Source organism: Vigna umbellata, chromosome 7 (genome assembly GCF_029865625.1).
Source record: "Vigna umbellata cultivar VRB3 chromosome 7, Vumbellata_1.0, whole genome shotgun sequence".
Lineage (NCBI taxonomy): Eukaryota > Viridiplantae > Streptophyta > Magnoliopsida > Fabales > Fabaceae > Vigna > Vigna umbellata.
Genome location: NC_142171.1, coordinates 4,051,392 through 4,071,134, shown reverse-complemented (window position 1 = coordinate 4,071,134; position 19,743 = coordinate 4,051,392). Strand labels below are relative to the sequence as shown.

General features: G+C 38.4%; 1 pseudogene; it reads left to right on the top strand.

Moving 5' to 3' along the window:
• The first annotated feature begins 4,357 nt into the window (after positions 1 to 4,357).
• On the top strand, positions 4,358 to 18,760 carry LOC124839110 (uncharacterized; annotated as a pseudogene).
• The last annotated feature ends 983 nt before the right edge of the window (positions 18,761 to 19,743 follow it).

The window sequence follows — 19,743 nt, the reverse complement described above, 5'->3', positions numbered from 1 at the left end:
TTTTGAATATGATTGTCAAAGCATGAAGATTTAGGGGTTTTGATTTCTTTGCATGATTTGATGATATATTTGATATTTGAACCGATTAAACTGCATGATTATGAACTGGAAAACTGAAAATTGCATTTGGGTGGAGTTAGGAAAGCTTTAAAACAGGTTTTTCGAAAATCTGCAGAGTTACCGCTGAGGGGTAAACTGCCGCTGAGCGGCACTCTGCCAGATTTGGTTTTTCTGGTTTTTTGTGATCTGAAATGTGGTACTGGTGGCGCTGAGGGGAAATTCTGGCCCTCAGCAGTGGTTTAGCTTCGAAAGGAGTTGTGTTCTGTGTTTTACTAATGATTAACATCATGTTCTGTGGTTTGTTTTGTGTTTTGAATGTAGGAATGGCATCCTCATCCGGAAAAAGATTGAAAACCATGGCAAACAAGAGAAAGGAAAAGGAACCAGAGCAACCCCACTCTAGTAGGTTCCTCTCTAGGAAACATGAGAAGCACTTTAAAGTGGTTCAGGACAGGAGACTTCTGATGGAGAGAAAGGTTGGAATGATACCTAACCTTGCTCCTCAATTTGGAGAGCAAGTTTTAGGGAATGACTGGGGAAAGCTAGCCACTTATCCTGCACCTGCCAACATAGCTGTGGTTAAGGAATTTTACACCAATGCAAAGAAGATTGGTGATTATCCAACTGAGAATTATTTGGGCTATGTTAGAGGCCATGCTATCAGGTATGATCCTGATTCAATTAATAACTTTCTGGACACTGTATGGGCTGGTGAGCAGTGCCAGTTTGCTCTTTGCATGGAGGAAGGTGCTGATTATGAGGATGTGGAGAGAGTACTGTGTATACCTGGAGGACACTTCCAAAGGAATAGATCTGGCTCAGTGGTTAACATTAGGAGGACGGATTTGACTCCTCTTGCAAAGTATTGGATGGCGTTTTCTCATGCCAACATTCAGCCATGTTCACATGTGTCGGATATTACTCTCAGCAGGGCATTCTTCATCTACTGTGCTATTAGAAACTTGAATGTTAATGTTGGGCAGGTGATAGCTGATGAGATTAGTGTGTGCGCTAATACTTCAAACAACAAAGCACCACTAGGACATCCTTCTTTGATCACGCACCTTTGCAAGATAGCTAGGGTGGACACTTCTGCTCCACCTTTTGAGAGGCCAAGAAAAGCTATTGATGAGGCCTACTATAGACAGTACTGTGGAGGTGATGATGAAGCTCAGCCAGTTCCACCACGCCGTGCTCGTAGAGAGAGAGGGCCAGCACAGAGCCAGACATCTGCTGAGACACATGAAGCAGAGCCATTCCAGATGAGGGACATGTATATGTCTCTTATAGGGGCTCAGTTGCAGTCCATTCACAGAGGGCAGGTGGCCACTGCTGAGATGATTGTGGGGATGTATGATACACCTCCAGCCCATAGGTGGACTATGGATGAATTCCATAATGTGGTAGCTTGGCCAGAGGAACCAGTGCATGGAGGAGGAGCTGGAGCAGCTGAAGCTTCGGCTAGAGATATGGAAGAAGATGAAGCTGACGAGGATGATGCATTGGAAGATGACGAAGATGAGGAGGAAGAGAAAGATACAGAGGACAGCTCAGATTGATGAGGAGCTGAGATAGCATTTACTGATGAATGCTATCATGTGCTTATGCTTTGTGGTTTAAGTCTTCTGAACTTATTTGTTTTTGTTTTTAGATTAGGGTTTGATGTACTTTATTTGAAACCTGGTTTGTTATGATGATTTGCTATTAACTGTGAGTGTATGATAAGTAATGCTGAATGATGCTTATGATTGATTGATGTTGAGATAGATGTGCACATTAAAATGCTTAAACAGGTGATTCACAAGCTTTGTGAACAAATGCATGGTATTATGATTGTGATTGTGAAATTAAGCAGGATGTGTATGTCAAATGTGAATGAACTTATATGTGAGATTTTGAGCTCCAGAGTTGTTATTGTTGAATGTTATTACTTTGAAAGCATGAATGGTTTTGCCCAGGTTTTCTATGATTGAATCAATTGCTTGTTTTGCATCACATGATCAAGGCCATTTGTTGAAAACCTTTTTATTGGCCAAATTCATAAAATCAGCCCACTAAAAGAGAACACTGAGTGTTCTATCTTTTGAACCCTTAGCCTTGAATATACACTGAAAACCCTTGATTGAAAATCTTTACCTTGAGTTAAGTAGAAGATCTTGTGTGGTATTGTTAAATATTCAAGTTTGGGGTTGTTGGGAAAAACATGAAAAGCATTGAGCTAGGAGCTAAAAAGTAAGAATGTGCAAAGAAAAAGAAAAGAAAAAGAAGTAAAGCTCAATGCAAAGGCAAAAGAAAGTTGGGAATGAATAAGATGATTGTGTTGTTATGATTCTCTTAACTCAAGGATTTTGTAATCCAGAAAAACCAATTTTCTTGTTAGCCCAGCCACATTATAAGCCATTGAAAAGTCCTTGTGATGATGCATGCTTGTGAATATTTTTGATTGTGGTAAAATGAAAGGCAAAGCTAATTCATGTAACATTGTGATAGTAGAGTGAATGAGTGATCATCTTTTATACACTTGAGTGTGAGTGAAATACTTGACTTAGTGAGGAAATATCACATGTAAACATGAACATCCATGCTTAATTGATTGATCATTCATGAAAATAGCATTTGTTGGAATTTAAATGACTTTGTGAACACTAAAGCATGTGCACATCTTGATTGAACTCTTGGTCATAAGTTTGAGTGAAGTTTTTGCTTATCTTGAAAAGAAGATTTTTGAATAAAGTGAATCATCATATGAATTGGTTGAAGAATAGAGTTACATCTTATTTGCTTGAGGACAAGCAAAGTTTTAAGTTTGGGGTTGTGATAACAGTTGAAAAACTGTTATTTTCATGATTAAAATTGACACTAAAAGTAACCTTCACACTTAGAAATTAGCTTGAAATCATGTTTTTCTGTATATTTTTAGAAATAAGAGAGTTGGACAGGTTTATGCTTGATTTCAGTGTTTTTGTGCAGGTTTGAAGGTGAATTTGGTAAAAGAAGTGAAGAAGGAGAGAGATGAAATCATAAAAGACAATAAAAAGTGCAAAAGGAGAAGCCGAAGTCACCGCTCAGCGGCAGTTTACCGCTGAGCGGCACTCAGGAGTTTGCGGGAGGTCCGCTGAGGGGCAAAATGGCCGCTGAGGGGAGAAAACAAGTCACGCATTCACCGCTGAGCGGTATTTTACCGCTGAGCGGTACTCTGGAAGTCACGGGAGATCCGCTGAGGGGCAAAATGGCCGCTGAGGGGAAGAAACGTCTCACGCAATCACCGCTGAGCGGTAGTTTACCGCTGAGCGGCACTTTAATGGGCTTGGACTTGACTTTTTGTAATTTACGAATGATACATAAGCTTTAGGGTTTCCTAGGGTTAGGTATCTCTGGCTGGAACGAAGAAAGCACTCTCTCTACCACCCCTTTGAAGGAGGATCTTGGATGCTGAGGCTTCCACTTCACCTTTTTAGGGTTTATTCTTTCATTCTTTCATTGTAATTCATTTAGGTTCACCATGAATATGGTGAACTAACCTCTTTATGTTTGTTGGGGAATCAATGTAGTCTTGTGAAACTCTCATATATGGAATCTGTTTTTACATCTTATATTTAAGACCTATGCTTTCTTTCATCATTAGTTAGGGTTTTTCCTCTTTGTTTAATGCTTGCATGGTTTAACTCATTCGATGCATGATTATTGGTTTTGTCGATACGGGAACGTACGGGGAAGTCTAGATCCGGGGAATTTCTCCCAATTTTATATTGGTTGTCGTTAAGCTCCTGAACTTATGAACTAATCATTAGGAATGCTAGGAATTGTATGAACTCGTGATTAGGGAGAAGCCTTCTGGAAAGGTACATTAGAGAGTGGCATTAACAATGGTGATTTGATCGTTGAATTCCTAAAATATATGAGAGTGGATAAGATGAAATTGAACCCCAACAACATATCCATACATAAATTTCATTGAAAGTGTTTATCTTTTGCTTTTTGCCATTGATCACAATTCATGCATACATGTTTATTTTCTGTCTTGCATTTTAAACCCCAATTAATTCGTTTGTAAGTCTTAGCTAATTAAGAAATCACATAACTAAACTAGGCCGTGAGTCCTTTGGGAAGAACGATACTTGGTCTTACCAAGTTTTATTACTTGAACGATTCGGTCATACTTGCCGATTGAAAACAAGTTTGTGACATCATAATTTGGTGTTCATAAATTTGTCCATCACAACAACAATTTCAACAACAACCTACTCTTTCTGATAGGACATCCAAACTTGAAGAAACTTTGCAACAATTCATGCAAATGTCCATATCAAACCAAAAGAGCACAAAATCTTCTATAAGGAATTTAGAAGTTCAAATTGGTCAATTGGCCAAGAAATTAGAAGACAAGCCTATAAATACATTTGGTGCTAAGACTGAAACAAATCCAAAAGAGCATTGTAAAGCTATTACTACAAGGAGTGGTAAAGTGTTAGAAAGTGTAGTTATGAGAAAGGAGGATGAAAAAGAAAAATCCAGTGAAGAGCAGGAAGAGAAAGAAGAGAAAGTTGAGGAAGAAGAAGATAAAAAGAAGGCAGTGGAAGAGAGTCATAAAGGAAAACAAGTTTTGAATCCTTTACCGTATCCAAAGACTTATTCTAGAAAAGAAAAGGAAAGTCAATTTTCTAGATTCATGGCTCTTTTCAAAAAGTTAGAAATCACAATTCCCTTTTCAGAAGCACTTCAACAAATGCTCTCTTATGCTAGATTTATGAAAAATTTGCTGACCAAGAAGAGAAAGTATATTGAGGAAGAAACAATTGAGGTGCAAGGGAATTGTAGTGCCATCATCCAAAAACTTCTACCACCAAAAATTAAAGATCCTGGTAGTTTTACTATTCCATGCACAATTGGAAAACTCCCCATTGGAAAAGCATGGATAGACTTAGGTGCAAGCATCAATTTAATTCCTTTGTCTATGTTGAAGAAAATTGGGGACATGGAAGTAAAACCAACAAGGATGACACTTCAACTAGCAGATAGGTCTGTCAAGTACCCATATGGAGTCATTGAAGATGTTTTAGTGAAAGTTGACAAATTCACTTTTCCAATGGATTTTGTTATTCTTGACATGGAGGAGGATACTGAAATCCCCATTATACTTGGAAGACATTTTATGAAGACTGCTAGGGTGATAATTGATGTTGATGATGGTCATCTGAAGGTGAGGTTACATGATGAAACAGTTACCTTTAATGTAGTAGAAGCTATGCAACACCCTAAAGATAGAGGAAACTGTTTCAGAGTTGAAGCTTTAGATGATGTGATTGAAAAAGTGAGAAGTCAGATGTATGTGAAATCTCCCTTAGAGCGTGTCTTGATAAATTCATGTGAGAAACTTACTTTAGAAGAAGAATTTGAAGTAGAGGAGATTTCACAACATCTGGAAAAATTGAAAGAAGAGAAATCCACTGATGTGAAAGTGGAAAAATTAGAAAAGGCTCACTTAGATGATCAGGAAAAGATGGAATTAAAAATGCTTCCTGATCATCTTAAGTATGTGTTTTTAGAGGAAAATGCCAAGAAGCCTGTGATTATAAGCAATTCTCTGTCAAAGAATGATGAAGCAAAATTGGTTGAAATCTTAAAAGAAAATAAAAAGGCAATAGGTTGGCGCATCTCTGATCTGAAAGGTATAAGTCCAACATATTGCATGCATAAGATTATGATGGAAGAGGACTGAAAACCCATAGCACAACCACATAGGAGATTGAATCCAAATTTGAAAGAGGTGGTGAGAAAGGAAGTACTTAAATTGCTTGAAGCAGGAATGATATATCCTATCTCTGATAGTGCTTGGGTGAGTCCTATGCATGTTGTTCCTAAGAAAGGGGGTATGACTGTTGTTCAGAATGATAAGAATGAATTAATTCCTACAAGAACAGTCACAGGATGGAGAATGTGCATTGATTACAGAAAACTAAATCAATCCACCAGGAAAGACCATTTTTCTCTCCCTTTTATGAATCAAATGTTGGAAAGGCTGGCAGGGCAAGCCTATTATTGTTTCCTGGATGGCTATTCTGGGTACAATCAAATAGTATTAAATCCTGAGGACCAAGAAAAGACTAGTTTCACTTGTCGTTTTGGTGTGTTTGCATACCGAAGGATGCCATTTGGTCTATGTAATGCTCCTGCCACATTCCAACGTTGCATGTTAGCCACTTTTGCTGATCTTGTTGAGAATTGCATAGAAGTTTTCATGGATGATTTCTCGATCTTTGGCAAATCATATGATTTATGCTTGTAGAACCTGGATGTAGTCTTGAAAAAATGCATTGCCACGAACCTTGTGTTGAATTGGGAAAAATTCCATTTTATGGTTCGTGAGGGGATTGTCTTAGGACATAAGATCTCATCCAGGGGGATAGGTGTAGATCAAGCTAAGGTTGATGTGATTGAAAAGCTACCACCTCCTATAAATGTCAAAGGGGTAAGAACCTTTCTTGGACATGTTGGATTCTACAGAAGATTCATAAAAGATTTTTCCAAGATTGTTAAACCCCTTTGTAATTTGCTTGTGAAAGACACTCAGTTTGAGTTTGATGATGAGTGTCTGAGAGCTTTTGAAATTTTGAAAAAGAAGCTAGTCACAGCCCCTGTTGTAGTTGCATCAAATTGGACTCAAGATTTTGGGTTAATGTGCGATGCTAGTGACTATGCCATTAGGGCTGTTTTGGGACAGAGACGTGGCAAAGTTTTTCACGTTATTCATTATGGCAGTAAAGTTCTGAATGGTGCACAATTGAATTATGCCACAACTGAAAAAGAATTTTTGGCAATTGTGTATGCTCTTGAAAAGTTCAGACCGTATTTGATAGTATCTAAAGTTATCATTTTGATGGACAAATTTATGATCACCAAAATATGATGTCACAAACTTGTTTTACAATCGGCAAGTATGACCGAATCGTTCAAGTAATAAACTTGGTAAGACCAAGTATCGTTCTTCCCAAAGGACTCACGGCCTAGTTTAGTTGTGTGGGTTTGTTGATTAGCTAAGACTTAAGGACGAAATATTTGGATTTTTATATGCTAAAGATGAAAATAAACATGTATGCATGAGGTTTTGATCAATGGCAAAAGCAAAAGATAAACACTTTCAATGAAATATATGTACGAATATGTTGTTGGGGGTCAATTTCATCTTATCCACTCTCATATATTTTAGGAATTCAACATTCAAATCATCATTGTTAATGCCACTCTCTAAAGTACCTTTCAAGAAGGCTTCTCCCTAATTACGAGTTCATACAATTCCTAGCATTCCTAATAATTAGTTCATCAAGTGCAGGAGCTTAACGACAACCAATATAAAATTGGGAGAGATTCCCCGGATCTAGACTTCCCCGTACGTGCCCGTATCGACAAAACCAATAATCATGCATCGAATGAGTTAAACAACGCAAGCATTAAGCAAAGAGGAAAAACCCTAACTAATGATGAAAGAAAGCATAGGTCTTAAATAAAAGATGTAAAAACAAATTCCATATATGAGAGCTTCAAAAGATTACATTGATTCCCCAACAAACATACAAAGTTTAGTTCACCATATTCATGGTGAACCTATATGAATAACAATGAAAGAATGAAAGATAAAACCCTAAAAAGGTGAAGAGGAAGCCTGAGCATCCAAGATCCTCCTTCAAAGGGGTGGAATAGAGAGTGTTTGCTTCGTTTCTGCCAAGGATACCTAACCCTAGGAAACCCTAAAGCTTATATATTATTCGTAAATTACAGAAAATTAGGTCCAAGCCCATAAAAGTGCCGCTCAGCGGTAAAGTACCGCTCAGCGGTAAGTGCGTGAGTCGTTTCTTCCCCTCAACGGCCATTTTGCCCCTCAGCGGACCTCCCATGACTTCCTGAGTGCCGCTCAGCGGTAAACTGCCGCTGAGCGGTGACTTCGGCTTCTCCTTTTGCACTTTTTGATGTCTTTTCTGATTCCATCTCTCTCCTTCTTCACTTCTTTCACTAAATTCACCTTAAAACCTGCACAAAAACACTGAAATCAAGCATAAACCTGTCCAGCTCTCTTATTTCTGAAAATATGGATAAAAGCATGATTTCAAGCTAGTTTCTAAGTGTAAAGGTTGCTTTTTGTGTCAATTTTAAGCATGAAAATAACAGTTTTTCAACTGTTATCACAACCCCAAACTTAGAACTTTGTTTGTCCTCAAGCAAACAAGATATAACTCAATCTTCAACCAATTCATATGATGGTTCACTCATTCAAAAATCCTCTTTTTAGATAAGTAAAAACTTCAATCAAACTTATGACCAAGAGTTCAATCAAGATGTGCACATGCTTTAGTGTTTCACAAAGTCAGTTAATATCCAACAAATGCTCTTTTTCATGAATGACCAATCAATTAAGCATGGATGTTCATGTGCTAATGGAATATTTCCTCACTAGGTAAAGTGTTTCACTCAACACACAAGTGTATAAAAGGTAATCACTCATTCACTCTACTATCACAATGTCACATGAATCAACTTTGCCTTTCATTTTACCATAATCAAAATCATTCACAAACATGCATCATCACAAGGACTTTTCAATGGGTTATACTGTGGCTGGGTTAACAAGAAAATTGGTTTTTCTGGATCACAAAATCCTTGAGTTTAGAAAATCATAGCAACACAATTATTCTTATTCATTCCAACTTGCCTTTGTATTTGCATTGAGCTTTGCTTCTTTTTCTTTTCTTTTCTTTTTTTCTTTGCATATTCTTACTTTTTAGCTCTTAGCTCAATGCTTTTACTTTTTCATGTTTTCCTAACAACCCCAAACTTGAATATTTATCAATACCACACAATATTTTCCACTTAACTCAAGGTAAAGATTTTCAATCAAGGGTTTCAGTGTATGTTCAAGGTTAATGGTTCAAAGGATAGAACACAAAGTGTTCTCTTTTAGTGGGCTAACTTTATGAATTTGGCCAATAAAAAGGGTTCCAACAAACGGCCTTGATCATATGATGCAAAATAAGCAATTGATTCAATCATAGAAAACCTGGGCAAAGTCATTCATGTTTCCAAAGTAATAACATCCAATCATACCAAAAACTCTGGAGCTCAAAACCTCACATATAAGCTCATCCACATTTGACATACACATCCTGCTTAATCTCACAATCACAATCATAATATCATGCATTTGTTTACAAAGCTTGTGAATCACCTGTATAAGCATTTTAATGTGCACATCATCTCAACATCAATCAATCAATAAGCATCATTCAGCATTACTTATCACACAATCACAGTTAATAGCAAACCATCATAACAAACCAGGTGTTCAATAGAGTACATCAAACCCTAATCTAAAAACAAAAACAAATAAGTTCAGAAAACTTAAACCACAAAAGCATAATCATATGATAGCATTTATCAGTAAATTCTATCTCAGCTCCTCATCAGTCTGAGTTGTCCTCTGTATCTTCCTCTTCTTCCTCATCTTCAAATGCATCATCATCATCAGCTTCATCTTCTTCCATCTCTCTAACTGAAGCGTCAGCTGCTCCAGCTACTCCTCCATGCACTGGTTCCTCTGGCCAAGCTACCACATTATGGAATTCATCCATAGTCCACCTGTGGGCTGGAGGTGTATCATACATCCCCACAATCATCTCAGTAGTGGCCACCTGCCCTCTGTGAATGGACTGCAACTAAGCACCTATAAGAGACATATACATGTCCCTCATCTGGAATGGTTCTGCTTCATGTGTCTCAGCAGATGTCTGGCTCTGTGCTGGTCCTCTCTCTCTACGAGCACGGCATGGTGGAACTGGCTGAGCTGTTTCCTCACCTCCACAATACTGTCTGTAATAAGCCTTATCAATAGTAAAACACAGAACACAACTCCTTCCGAAGCTAAACCACCGCTGAGGGCCAGAATTTCCCCTCAGCGCCACCAGTGCCACATTCCAACACGCAAAAATTCAGAAAAACCAAATCTGGCAGAGTGCCGCTCAACGGCAGTTTACCCCTCAGCGGTAACTCTGCAGATTTTTGAAAATCTTGTTTTAAAGCTGTCCTAACTCCACCCAAATGCAATTTTCAGTTTTCCAGTTCATATTCATGCAGTTTAATCGGTTCAAACATCAAATATATCATCAAATCATGCATAGAAATCAAAACCCCTAAATATTCATGCTTTGACAATCACATTCAAATTCAAGAACCCTAAAATGAACAAAATGCATTTTACTTACTTGGGTGGAGATACTAAATGCAATGAGAATGCTTCCAAGCTAGAATGCTCTCTTCCAACCCCAAACTTTGATGGCACACTAGTGAAAAAGTGAGTGGAAGAGAAATTTTTTTAAGAGGGAAGAGTGAAAAGATGTGGAAAACCTTGGAGAAGGTATGTGGGAGTGTTTGTGCAGAGAAAAACCTGAAAGTATAAGAACTTGCGCAGCTTAGGGTTTAAAAATACCCTAATGGGCTCGGGTCCCGCTAAGGGGAACTAAAGCCCATCTGCGAGAGTACCGCTCAGCGGTAAATTACTGCTCAGCGGCACTTTCGTGATGTGCTCTTCTCCTTCTTTTCTTAACCTACGTGCCTCCCATACATGCCCATCACTGGTTCCTTGCAATTCAATGTTTAAAATGCTTATGCAAACCCTAACTAAAATAAACAAATAGAAATATTCAATCAATTGGGTTGCCTCCCAGGTAGCGCTTGTTTAACGTCATGAGCCTGACCCAAAATCCACCAACACCCATCAGTAGGTGCAAAATTTTCTTACCAACACCCATCAGTAGGTGTTACAAACATAGTATCCTTCAGTAGATACTTAACCACCTAGCATCCTTCAGTAGATGCTATCTCCAACAAAATAGTTACAAAAATAGAGTCCACAAATTAAAAAGTACAAAGCCAAATCAAAAGTTTTTAAATTCACTGGGTTGCCTCCCAGCAAACGCTCTTTTAACGTCATTAGCTTGACCCAATAAAGTTTAAGTTCCATCTTCTTTATAGTTGATGTTGTCATTCCACCAACTCCTCAGCTGTTTCCTATGAACTGTTTTGGTCCTTCTAGAATATGGAGACTCTATCTCTATCATCTCCTTCTCTTTAAAGCCCTTCACAACCCACAACTGGTTCTTGATTCTTACAGGTGTGCCAAGTTGGAGTCTTCTTTTCTCCCAGTCACTAGGAATTTCTCCTCCTCTTCCAATATTTTCTTCCTTGGGTACCTGAAACAACAAACAATGGTTACCTGCAACCTTGAGATTTTCAACTTTACGGCTAGTCATGGGTGCATCTTGAAATGCAGCTTTATAACTAGCTTCTTCCTCCTTTGCTTGCGTCTCATCTTTGAAGACGTCTACCACCACTCTCTCCTCTCTGTCCTGGAGCACTACTATACCTTCATTTACATCAATGATAGCTTTGGCCATTTTCATAAACGGTCTTCCAAGTATGATAGGTATCTTCTCTGTCTCCATCTTCATCACCACAAAGTCTGCCAAGAACTGAAGTTTGCCAACACAAACTATAATGTCCTCTACAATCCCACATGGCTCCTTTGAAGATCCATCGGCCATTACTATTTTAACCTTTACAGGTTTCACTTTAACATTGCCGATTTGCTCCAGTAAAGAATAAGGTATCAAGTTAACACTTGAACCTAAATCAAGGAGAGCTTTCTTCACCTTTTTCTTCCCTGTGGTACAAGGGATAGAAAAACTGCCTGGATCTGTTGCTTTAGGAGGGAATGACTCTTTTTTAACAGTTATACACTCTTTTGCCTCATCATCTCTACGTCTCTTCTTTGTAGAGATTTCTTCATCAGATTTTGTGTAAACTGTGATTTGCTGTAGAATCTGTTCCCAAGGTGTTTCATTATCCACCATTCTGAATAATTCTGTGAAGTCCAGTTGTTTCCCTTGATGGATTGGAAAAGGAAAAGTACTTTTGCTCTCTATGTCTCTTCTCTCTTCTGTATCTAACTCAACTTTATCATCATCAACACTCTTTACCACCTTGCACTCTTCTCTGGGGTTAACCTCAGTATTAGCCCCAAAATTTCTATTTGGCCTTTCTTCCAATTGCTTGGTAATCTAACCCATTTGAATCTCCAAGTTCTTTATAGCAGCTTCAGTGCTCTTTTGAGAAGATTCAGTTTTCTGTATGAATTGCTGAAGAGTTTATTCCAACCTTGTTGATCTTTCATTAAGCATAGATAACTGTTGCCAAAAGGTTGGTTGCTGCTGCTGCTTATTATATTGACTAGCTTGCCCAGTTTGTCCTTGACCAATGCTTGGGTGTGGTTTCCACCCTTGATTGTAGTTCCCTTGACGGTATGGAAATTGATTGGCCATGAAATTAACATCCTCCACGGCTTCAACTGGAAAAGCACATTGACCATTGATATGGTCACCTCCACACAATTCGCACAACTGGGTTTGTACCTGTGCAGCAGTTTTCAACTCTTTGGGTAATTGTGCAAGAGTTTTAGTCAGAGTCTCCAGCTGTTGAGTTAGAATTTTATTTTGAGCTAGCAAGGCATCATGTGTCTGTAATTGGAGAACCCCTTTTGTTGCATAGGAGCTCCTCTCTCACTGTGCAGCTCATTATCACTAGTAGCCATGTTTTCTATAATCTCTGTTGCTTCCTCTGGAGTTTTCCATTTAATATTGCCTCCTGCTGAGGCGTCCAGCATCATCTTGGTTTGTGAACCAAGCCCTCCAAGGAAAGTTAAGACTACTTCCTGTTCTTCAAAGCCATGCGTGGGTGTTTTTCTTAGCAGACTTTTGTATTTATCCCATGCATGCCCCAGTGATTCTTCCATCCCTGCTTAAATGAAGATATCTCTTGCTTGCCTTTTGTCACCTTTGATTGTGGAAAATACTTGTTTAAAAACTTTGTCACCACTGCTTCCCAATCTGTGAAACTTCCTTTTGGGAAAGAATTCAACCAAAGTTTAGCATTGCCTCCCAATGAGAAAGGAAACAAACTAAGTTTGATCGCTTCATCTGGCACCCCATTAATTTTAACTGTGTTGCAAATCTCATTGAAGGTAGTGAGGTGCTCATATGGGCTTTCATGAGATAACCCATTAAATTGGTTGCTTTTCACCAGTTGGATCAGTGCTAGTTTGACCTCCATGTTAGCTGCATTGACTCTAGGTCTAGCTATACTGTTAAAGTGCTGAGGTCCAGCTATATTGGTGTAGTCAGCAAGAGTTCTTCTGATATTATTGTTCTCCATATTTTCTGTGCTATGAACAGAACCTTGTGGTGATGGTTGTAATAGAGTTTCCGGAGGAGGGAAAAGTTCTCTAGATGTTCGGATTCTTCTCCTCCGTCTACTCTCGTCTAAACCTTCAAGCAGAAGTTCTGTTGTTTTCTTGCTCCTAGTTCGAATTGCCTCCTGCATACACAAGAACACAAAACCCTAGAATATTTGGTTAGCACAAAAAGATATAGGAGAAGATAAAAACAGAAAACAGAAAAATACAAATAAAAATAGAAAATAAAATAAATAAAAATAAAATAAAATCTAATCTAATCAAATAAAATCAAATCAAATCAAATAAAAACCGAAAAATAAAAAACAGAAAATAAAAACAGAAATTCAAAATTAAAGTCAAAGATAATCAATAATCACACAAATTAACCAGTTAAACCAGAGTCCCCAGCAACGGCGCCAAAAACTTGATGGACAAATTTGTGATCACCAAAATATGATGTCACAAACTTGTTTTACAATCGGCAAGTATGACCGAATCGTTCAAGTAATAAACTTGGTAAGACCAAGTATCGTTCTTCCCAAAGGACTCACGGCCTAGTTTAGTTGTGTGGTTTGTTGATTAGCTAAGACTTAAGGACGAAATATTTGGATATTTATATGCAAAAGATGAAAATAAACATGTATGCATGAGGTTTTGATCAATGGCAAAAGCAAAAGATAAACACTTTCAATGAAATATATGTATGAATATGTTGTTGGGGGTCAATTTCATCTTATCCACTCTCATATATTTTAGGAATTCAACATTCAAATCATCATTGTTAATGCCACTCTCTAAAGTACCTTTCAAGAAGGCTTCTCCCTAATTACGAGTTCATACAATTCCTAGCATTTCTAATAATTAGTTCATCAAGTGCAGGAGCTTAACGACAACCAATATAAAATTGGGAGAGATTCCCCGGATCTAGACTTCCCCGTACGTGCCCGTATCGACAAAACCAATAATCATGCATCGAATGAGTTAAACAACGCAAGCATTAAGCAAAGAGGAAAAACCCTAACTAATGATGAAAGAAAGCATAGGTCTTAAATAAAAGATGTAAAAACAAATTCCATATATGAGAGCTTCAAAAGATTACATTGATTTCCCAACAAACATACAAAGTTTAGTTCACCATATTCATGGTGAACCTAGATGAATAACAATGAAAGAATGAAAGATAAAACCCTAAAAAGGTGAAGAGGAAGCCTGAGCATCAAAGATCCTCCTTCAAAGGGGTGGAATAGAGAGTGTTTGCTTCGTTTCTGCCAAGGATACCTAACCCTAGGAAACCCTAAAGCTTATATATTATTCGTAAATTACAGAAAATTAGGTCCAAGCCCATAAAAGTGCCGCTCAGCGGTAAAGTACCGCTCAGCGGTAAGTGCGTGAGTCGTTTCTTCCCCTCAGCGGCCATTTTGCCCCTCAGCGGACCTCCCGTGACTTCCTGAGTGCCGCTCAGCGGTAAACTGCCGCTGAGCGGTGACTTCAGCTTCTCCTTTTGCACTTTTTGATGTCTTTTCTGATTCCATCTCTCTCCTTCTTCACTTCTTTCACTAAATTCACCTTAAAACCTGCACAAAAATACTGAAATCAAGCATAAACCTGTCCAGCTCTCTTATTTATGAAAATATGGATAAAAGCATGATTTCAAGCTAGTTTCTTAGTGTAAAGCTTGCTTTTTGTGTCAATTTTAAGCATGAAAATAACAGTTTTTCAACTGTTATCACATTTACACTGACCATTCAGCCATAAAATACTTACTGGCAAAATCTGATTCAAAGCCATGTCTCATAAGATGGGTTTTACTATTACAGGAATTTGATCTTGAGATTAAAGACAAAAAGGGGAGCGAGAATGTCATTGCTGATCATTTGTCTCGCCTCCTTAACACTGAGGTGACTGAGAAAGAAGGAGAAATTAAGGGAGAATTTATTGATGAGCGTCTATTGCTCACACAACAGAGGCCATGGTTTGTAGATATGGCCAATTTTAAGGTTGCAGGAATTCTCCCTGATGACTTGACTTGGCAGCGAAAGAAGAAGTTTCTACATGATTCCAAAGAATTCCAGTGATGTTGTTCATGATTTTACTGTAATATTAGTCAAAGACCAATTCCAGTGATCTTTTATCGCATTTTTCAATCTTAAATTTTTTTTACGTTGTTAATTTCATGCTTAAATTCAAATTGAAGTCACAAATGTTATCATCAGTAATTGATCTTGATAAATAATTTTAATTGAATAACGTAACTAAAATTCCCTTGGGAGAACGATACTCTTTTACTTATTCACTGTATTACTTGGAACGATTTGGTATACTTGCCAAAAAGTTAACAATTTCCTCCAATCACGTTTGCAGCAAAAGCTTGAGATGGATTTTCCACAGTGGTTTCCACCAAGCTAGGACATTCATCAGTATAATTGTTAGTTGAAATGCAAATTCCACACTTCTTAGCAATTTGTGGAGTTGCGGTTTTAAACAAACTTGCAATCTCGTCGAGTTTGCTTTCTAGCTTATTCAATCTTTCATCTATCCTCTTTCCATCAACTGCACCATTATCAATTTCATGCACTCCCTTCAACAAAGTCACTGAATGTTCTCTTATGTCATACTGTTGATTGTCTACTGCCTTCCGTTCTATTAGATCTATACCATCTTCTGGTGACCTGTCTAAGAAAGATCCTCCGCTTGCAGCATTTGCCCATGACCTATCAGTAGGACTTAAGCCTTCATAAAAGCTTAGAATAAAATCTTCCATTTGGAGTTGAGGGCATGAAGAACATAGTTTCTTGAATCTTTCCCAATACTCACTAAGATTCTCTTTATCTCTCTGTCTTATATCTTGAATTTCTCTGCGGATAGCTGATAATCTAGATGTAGGAAAATACTTCTCAAGAAAGAGTCTTTCAATAGTTTCCCAATTTGTAATACATGCAGAGAGATAATACCACCAATCTTGAGCTGCTCCTTGAAGAGTAAATGGAAAAGCTCTCATTTTAAGGCTCTCTATTATGATCCTAGGAGATCTAAAATTTTCACACAACGTGTGAAATTGTCTCAAGTGCTTGTGTGGATTCTCCCTTGATAACCCACTGAACTTTGGTAAGGCATTTAACATGTCAGGTCTCAACTCTCACTCCTCATTAGGGTATTCAATGTTACTTCGGATAGCTATATTGTGGGAGGTGGCTAACTGTCTGATGGTTCTTTGTGCCATATTGTTTGGGTTAGGATCAGGTAAAAGATTGGATGGTATGTTTATAACTGGAGATAATGAAGGTAGTATGGCTTCAGATGTAAGAAGTGTTCCCTCAGTAGAACACCCAAATTTCAAACTTCTTCGCAGCTTATGCAAATTCCTTTCGACTTCCAGGTTAATTTGATAAAATTCTCTCGGGTTAGCTCTGGTCATGCACTATGCAATCTGCTTGAAGTTATTTCTTTGTTACTTCTCTTTTTCTTTTGTTCTTGCTTTAGAGAAAGATTTCAAATAAGAGATAAGAGAGACTTGTTGGGTCCACTCCCCAGAAAGAGGTGCGTCACAATGGACAACTTAAGTACCAAGTCTTTCCTAGCCAGAGTGTATTCAAACTAGCCTCAAGTATTTCTCAAGAGAAATTCTTAATTAAAACAAGAACAAAGATTTTTGCTAAAACAAGAATGACTAAAGACTAGAACATAACTCAAATTAAATTAAATGTATGTGCGTTAAAAAAATAAAAAATAAAGATAAAAATAAAAATAAAAATAAGAATCAAAATATTCAAAATACTAACCGTATTCCCCGGCAACGACACCAAATTTGATACGCTGTCGTTGAAGCTATCAAATTAATACCACTTTTCAAGGCAACTTCAGTATTGCCAAGTAGTATTCAAGAAAGTAGATAGGGTTAAAGTAACCCTGAGTCGTCACCCAACGAACACAAAATTGCTTTCGAATATCTGACTCTTATGAATGTTATGCAATGCTTATGAATAAAAGTAATGGTTGAAGAATGTTTAAAGAATAAATAAGAAACTTAAAAACAATTATGATTAAATAGGCTAATTCCACTGCTTTTCCAAGATAGATTCATCATTGGTTATTCACGGATAATTGTTCAATTGATTATTATTTAAGTTTCAAATTAATTAAAGTATATTCTTAATTAATTCGAGGGCGATCATGCATTTAACCAAAGTAAATTCTCAATCAAATGCAAAACCTTTCTACATTATTCACAATAAATTCAACCAAAGTACATTCTCAATCAGATTCTACTGTGTTTAATCATGTCTATTCTTAAATCTCCTAACCAAGTTAAAAGTTAATCAATCAAAGTAAATTCTCAATTAATTATAGTTGAAATTATTACTACCAACCAAAGTACATTCTCAATTGATAGTAAAAACCATTTAATCATATTAAAGTTCCTAAATTAAATCAAAGTAGATTCTCAATTAAACCTAGAAACCCTAGAACTCATATAATCAATATGCATGTAAATTCAAACACATTATGATGCAAAAATCTTTACTTTTAACAAGATAGAGAGATGAAAGACATAGAGAGAGAACAACTTAAATCAATAATCAAAATAAACAATTGCATTAACTGAACGTAACCTCAGAATCCATCATGGAATTACAGCAGAATAGCCCTAGATGCTTATCTCTCCATGAATGGAGTTGAATACAAGATGAAATAAGAGAGAAAAGTGGTGAATGAATGAATGAAGTCAACTCCCCCCTGGGTCTCTTTATATAGGGCTTGATTAGGCTTGGACTCTGAATATTCAGTTGACAAAATCTTTTATCTTATATCTTCCAAATAACTAAAAGATTTAGATAATTATAACATTATTTGGAAGATATTTTCTGTTGATATTCCCAAATTACATTAATTCAAACTAAATTTTATCTTTTAGCTTTTCTAACTTTCCAAAATTACACAAATGCCCTAAAATTTCTTCCATCTGCACTTTAGCCCCTTCAGAATTCTCCAAAATTGCACCAGAAGCCCCTATTGACCAGCTTTGACCAGAGAGGTCGCGCCCAATGAGGGACTGACACGTGTCAACCCCTTTCTCACCCCAAATTAGGGTTCTGCAGATTGGGGGAAAGGAGCTTTCTCTGTGCCGCCATGCCTATTCTCTCTTCGCGTTAGGTTTCGCTCCTTCTTTGCAGGTTTGAATGCTTACGGAGGAGAAGATGTTATGGCTTGATCTCATGATTCCCATGGTGGCACAATTTACTTCTGGTTTTTGTTGTAGTTTTCTGGATTTGGGTTAGGGTTCTTGCAAGTTTCGAGAATGAGGTGCGACGTCCATGGAGTGAGGAGGCCCGCGAAGTGATGGCGGCTTTGGGTGGCATTCTGCAGCGTCGTGATGGTGATGATTTCGGAGGAGGAGGCGTACAGTGCTCCGACGATGGTGGATGAAGAACTCGCGTCAGGTCTCGCGATGGTGGTCTCGCGATGAAGGTCTTCGCGATTTTGGGATTTGGGTTGCTGCAGGTGCGAGTTCGTGGTTGCGGTCATGGTAGCGGCGGTGCTGTAGTGGCAAGGCGCGAGTGGCGTGGAGACGACAAGGTGTCTCGCGAGGAGATGTCGCGATCAGAGATGGAGAAGAGGACGGTGACTCTGTGCGACAGTAACGAGATGTTGGTGATGCGAAGACGAACTCGCGGATGGCGGCTAGAAAGTCGCGCCTTGATGGTGGTTGTCCCGTGACGAACCGGCGCGGTGGCGCGATTCTAACGATTTGGTGGTGGCGGCATGAGCGAGACGAATGGAGGTTGGTGACGCTGCTGGCGACGAGGGTGGTCGAGTGATGGTAGCGCAAGAAGCGATGATGTTGTTTGGATCTGCGGCGTGGTGGCGCGATGATGACCGGCGACGGTTGTGGATGGTGCGGCGGTGGCTGACGGCACGGTAGAGACGGCGGCTAACGAAGGTTGGGTTGAGCGAAAATGATGGTGGCTATCTGGTGACGGAGTGGCGCGGCGGCGCTAGGGTTTCAGTGGGTGGAAGATGATGCTCATATGTTAGGGCTGAGGTGGCGTGTTCTAATTGGTTCACTGGTGAGTGCAAGGATCAGTAATGTGGCATCATTTGAGTGGTTCAATCTGTTAGTGGTGGACTGCCACGTGGCATGATATGGTGAAGTTTGGCTTAGGAAGGGATGGGTAGGGAAATGTAGGAGGTGTATTTAGAATAGGGTTACTGTTCGGCTTAGTATTGGGCCTAGTTAAGAGAAGAGGGGTGTATGTAGGGAAATTGGGAGGTGCAAGGGGTAAAAGTTGCCTGTTTGGCCCATCTGTACATTATTTTCCAAATAAAACCTAATTTTTGGCCTTGAATTGCCATTTGAACCAATACAACTTACAATTTCAGCTGCACAAATAAACGTAAGAACATCCAAG